Raw genomic sequence first — 6,181 nt, forward strand, 5'->3', positions numbered from 1 at the left:
CAGGATGCACTGTTGCTCTGAAATCTTTCCTCCTTTACGTCTGTGCTCTATTCTCAAAAATCATTGGAGAATACTGCAAACTTGCCCCCCCCCCCCCCCCCCCCCCCAAAAAAAAGAAAACACATCTTTGATCAACAAGGAATAAAACTCCTAAATCACGTACAAGCACATGCATTGTTTTGTTTTTGTCCTGTCTTTAAAATAGATCTATTCATCTTCGAGACGAGAGAAAATGCTGAGAGCAGGGAACATTCCTCCACAGGCCATATATAGGCTAGAGGAGACCTCTTATTCACACAGGCTTTTATCAGTAGCTTGTCTGTGTCCCCTTATGTGTGAGAGCTTAGGTGTTCATGCGGTGCTGTAGATGTCTACAAATGAGTAGCCCCTAAGCCATCTGACAGTAACACCTCACCGCTCACAGGCACGCCACAGAGAAAGCCAGCGATTGAGCAGGAGAGCACGTGTGTGTGTGTGTGTGTAAGCATTTCTGTCTTCTTCTGCTTTGTCTCGCCATCTTGACTGACAGGCTCCGAGTCTAAATCTCTGTACTGCTGCTTTGATCTCCTAACACAGTATCTCTCTGTTCTTCTTTACCAACACCGTGTTTAACCAAGAATGAGAGACATACAGACTCGATACGGTGGCTCTGCTTGATAGTCCGTAAGCCAAAACAACCCCAGGTCTCGGTGGGGGGTGAGCCACAGGAGATGCTGATGAAGGAAGACCAAAACCTGGAATCTTTTTCTTTTACAAAAGGAAAATTGTTATGCACGGCTTGATTGGCTACTATGGGCATGGGATTCGGGATGTATTGCCCTCTGTTTGATGTGTTTGAAGGTTTCTCCTCATCCTAGCAGCTACTTTGATCTCTGTTAAACAAAATATTCCCAAATCCCACAGTCCTAACAGAGATTAGCGTCCATATATGCATGAACATCTAAGAGGTGTTCAACTAGGGCACTGGTCAGGTCACATGACTGTATCAACTTAAGAGGTGAGCGGGTCCTCACGTAAAAACTTCTAAAGGTGTTTATATTTGTATGTCTGATAATTATCCAGGGCGAGGATTATTTTTTCTGATAAATGAGGCCAGTCTCATTTAAAAGTGAAAGATCTATGTGCAGCAATTACAGTTCAGGTGTGTGCAGTGGATATTAGGAAAATAATTAGACTGGACTGATTAGAAGGTCTCTAAGTAAAGGGAGAGATGGTCTGTTGATGTTTTTCCAAACCTAAATTACAGCAATATTGGCGTATGAAAACAACTACAGTGGAGAGACTAATTTAAAGCAGAGTTTAAACAAAAGTCAAAAATCTCTGTGTGTTCAGGTCACTAATTACCTTCAGCAATAAATAGGCTGGGGTGAGGCGTTCCCTACAGAGACGTGGCTTTGTTTGTCCATGAAGGCTAGAATTTTTGGTTTAAAAGAAAACATCATTTTTGACAAGTTATTAAAATTGTGTGGTAGTGGTAAGAATTAAAAAAAATTTAATTGAGTTATAAAAGAAGAGACAAAGTTCACTATTTGAAATATTCTATGTCTAACAAATGTTTTACCACCACTAAGATACTTGCATTTGCACAATCCACACAGTGATGGGAAGTAATAGAGAAGTATTCAGTCCTTTTTTTCAGTAATTTAAATGCGACTTTATACTTCTGCTACAATATTTCAAGGATTAGGTTTAAAACCTATAATATCCACATAGCTTGCGTTAAAATGTGTGTTACATGAACGCATAAGCAACTGGGATCCACTTAACGTACAGTAATTTTGGCTCCTTTTTTCTGTATGGGAATATTTTTAGGTTTCAAGTTAATTTTGCTAGTAAGTATTATCTTTTGCTGTGCAGTGGGCACTATGGTCTCTAGTACAGGATAATGGCACTTAAATTTTTTAAAGATTCTCTCGAGACTATTGCTTTAATGGCATCAACTTGTTTTAGAGCAAGTGCCATGGGACCATAAGCAGAAAGCAACAGTTTTTTGTGGGGTTTTTTTTTTTTACACGGTGGTGGGTTTGGTTATTGTTTTAAAAATGTTTATCCATTCCATCTCACAGCTATCACAAACTATTGATCATAACAGTACAGATTGTGCAGTAGTACATTAGCCTCAATAGCAGCACTCCAGTATTGTTTGAAGTAATATTTGTAGAGCAGATCCTTTACTGGTAATTGGTGTACCTACTTAAGTAAGGATAACTTAAGCAGGAAATTAAAACGGTTCTTCTAACACTGATTAAAAAAAATGTCATTACTAAGCAGTGGAGCATATCCTGGAGGTCTGTATTGAAATGATTGATTAATATTTCTGTAACGGTTTGAGCCTGTTTGGCCCTCATCCTTCCGCAAGGTGAAGCTCCACTGACTGTATTTGCCCCAAGAGGAGTTCTGTGACCTTGTTAGTGATTTCGCCAATGCTCCACCGCTGATTAAATACTGGGCACATTTTTAAACCTTAAGATTATACTGTTTAGGTTCCAATTCAATTACATAGCAAGGAAATTGGATCATAAACTCTTTAAAGGATCGTTAACAATCATTAGACAAGATAATAGCATGGCAATCAAAATATGTTTAAAAAAAAAAAAGCAAAAAACTTCCAAAGTCTTTTAGTGACTTTGTTGTTTTTGGACATTTTCCAAGATGATTAATTTGGAAATGATTGATTTACAGTTGTAATTAGCTGTGCTCTGCATAGATGCATAATAATCGTATATCTCCCTGCTTGTTTTAAAGTATTAATTGGTTTCATTAACAAAAGCAGTTAATTGAATAACAATTAACAAAGTTGATGATGGTATCGGCAGCGCATGCAAACTCCCTTGTGTTTTCCCTGTGATGATAATGAAACCACCTTTTTATCAGATTGAAATTTTGTGTGTTGGACTATGTAATGACTAATATGATATTGAGCTTATTAGTTTATTCGAGTGACTCACTGAGGCGTTAAGCTGGTACTGAACACTTTGTGTTTAACAGGTAGGCACCATATGCTGCCTTAATCAGACATTGGAATCACATTTGGTTGTTAAATTGTCTTCTAATAAAAGCAGGTAGTAAAACAACTTGTGCTAATTCAATTTCAGGAGAGTTTTTCTGGAGTGAACAGCTGTTTCTGTTTGCTGGATTGCTTTAACAATCTCCCTCTCCTCTTTCTTATTTGTAAGGTTTAACTCCAACAGCTTGTTTGTTCTTCAACTTTTCTTGTAGAAAATAGAGATGGAGGGTGGACGAGCTGTCCACTCTCCTTAAAAGAAGACAATGCCAGGCATATTGTAGTGACAGCTTGCATTGTGTGTGCGCTTGTGTGTGTGTAAGAGAGAGGGAGAGAAAGGAGAAGGGAGATGGAGAGTATGCGTGTGTGTGTGTATATTAGAAAAACAGAAAAATTTAGAGAATGTGTGCACGCGCGCGTGTGTGTGTGTTTGCATGTGTGTTACAGTGACAGCTTGTATTCTGCGTGATTAATGATGTGCTGTGTGACTTGATAAGTGCTTCGGAGGACCAACGCTTGTTTCAATTAGACCTTGTGAAGGTCGCGACGCCGCGCCGGCCTCTCATTATCATATCCATAATCAATCCACATTATCATAGGGGAATGTGGAATGGATGTGTGATATCTTGGTCATGCACACGCACACGCTCACAGGCACCTAATGACATACCAAAACACAATAACATACTCTCTCACTCACAAGAGCACACGCACACTCTTCACTCCAAGTTGATTTGAATCATGACAGTGGCTGTCGGAACGGATTGTCTGTTCAGATTAAGTGTATGTTTCTGAGAATTAAGCAGCATTGATGGTGGTGGCATTTCAGATCCCCACTGCAGACACAAATGCCAAAACATCATTCTGTCATTACCCCCCTCCTTCTCTTTCACACAAGCACATATATGACCACACACACACACACACACACACACACACACACACACACACACACACACACACACACACACACACACACACACTTAACTAGGACCCTGGGGCATTTTTAATAGAGGCGAAGTGATTCGTATGTTTTTACTCCTCTAATGAGAACAGATTGAGTGGTATTTACACTTCATCGGCTGATCTAACCACCTACACATTTCCCTCATGCTTCTGCTGCTCACTGGCCAAAACAGACATGTGGAAAGGACCAGAGCTTGGCTTTCAAACAGCGACACAACATGAACATTATCTTTGTCTCTTTGGCTCATGGTGGCAGCGTGGCAAGATAAATATGAACTGTTAAAAGAAGAAAACTGCAGCCAGAATTGGGATCTTAAAGGAAGCTGCGTGTATTTGATTCAGGCAATGAAACGGCAAGGAAAAAGCATCTTAAACTGGATTTAAATCTCTGGCGAGCTCGTTGTTCTGGCGGGGGCAACTCACTTGGGATCTGACTGTTATTTCCTAGGAAATCTTTAATATAATCAATAAGTCCGCCGAACATAACAAACATTTAAACAAACTAATAAGGATTATATAATACAATAAAAATAAAGTGAGGGAAATGTTGGAGGTTAAAACTTAAATTATAATACTACTGGTACAATTAGAGGTCCTGAAGAAGATATTAAACATTAATTAACTCAGTAGGCTAATATTCAGTGAAGGGAAAATCTTCCCAGGCGGTCAAGATAGATAGGCTGAGGAAGAGGAACTTAAAGCACTTCAAAGACTAAGGATACCACTGATTTGGCATTTCACTGCTATGATATTGTCAGATTTACAATTAAAAAATGTAAGTATTTTATTCCATGCATTTTATTCTAGTGAGTTTAAAAACTATGCTGCTCGCATAACCCAAAAAGATAATTACGTTGGAGAATCAGGTGTGTTGTGCTCATAATGGATAATTTAGACTTCAAAATAAATGAGGACCACGCTGTACTTCTCAAGATCTGCGAGCAAGCTTTGATTAACGTTAGAGTGAAGTATGAATTAGTTTTCCTGTGTGTGCCACACTGTGTTTTTATACTTGAGTGACTTGAGTATTGGGCTACTTCATTGTTTTCTTTTCAGGGGAATTTAAGCACAATAGCTGCTGTATGAATTAAACCCATGACCTTCCTGTTGCGAGACAAAGTCACTTCCCACCAGTTCATCCTGCAGTGGTATTCTCTGGTAAAATGAAAAATGTAATTAAACTGTAACCTAGCGGTGCAGTTTATAGGTGCGAAGCTTTCCTCTAGGCTGGCATATTACTCATCAGGTCCTTGTTTATACCGTTGTGCAAAGTTGACTGAGTTCATCATAGATCAACGAATCTATAAGCCTATCAGATGATGGCTAAAAACGTGCAAAGCCCTGCCCTGGGAGGTTAGAACCGAACATTTTACTACCTATTAAACACTTAAAGGTGGGAATTTACAACATGAATCAGCTCTTCTCAACACTAATGGCTTTATCGGTGTATTTTCTACAGATGGAGAAAGAGAGTCGTGACATTTCTTTTTGCCAAGGAAAAGGCCATACTCAGCAGGAGTTATCAAAGGCAAAAAGTAAAAAGTTCGAGTTAGCTATCTCTCTCTCTCTTTCTCTCTCTCTCTCTCCCCCTGGAGATACTCATGTTAAGCATAATTAAGCAGATTTGATTAGCATCAAGCCTGGCTTCCTCTCTTGACTTTTAATGAATGTAAATCTACCATCTACATCCTAAAGATTAATTTCTGCCAATTAAAAAACACAAGAGGGCTTATTCGAGAGAGGTGGGGGGGTTGGGAGGGAAAGAAGTGTTAAAGTCCTTTGAGTTGGAGTACAGTCAGAGTTTTATCCTCTTCCCCCTTGTCTTATGGTGAGATGGTCTCTGGAGATCTGTGTCTCTCTCTCCCTCTCGACCGAGATCATTATCAACACAATGTTCCGTGAAAGCCACTTTGAAAGGACTGCAAGCTCCATATGTAAATGATGGAAGTGTGTGTGTGTGTGTGTGTGTGTGTGTGTGTGTGTGTGTGTGTGTGTGTGTGTGTGTGTGTGTGTGTGTGTGTATAAGGAATCAGTTTGGGGTAAAGGGGTCAATTTGTCAAGCCAAGGTTACTGTCCCCTGTACGAGCTCTTGTACAGCCGCTTTGCATTTATAAGAGAGAGGAGGTGCAGCACAAATTACCTTTAAAAAAAAGTTATGCCTTTTTTTTTAACGGCTACCCTGAGGTACCCCTGAGCAAGGTACCGTCCCTA

This window comes from Astatotilapia calliptera, chromosome 13 (assembly GCF_900246225.1).
Source record: "Astatotilapia calliptera chromosome 13, fAstCal1.2, whole genome shotgun sequence".
NCBI classification, from domain to species: Eukaryota; Metazoa; Chordata; class Actinopteri; order Cichliformes; family Cichlidae; genus Astatotilapia; species Astatotilapia calliptera.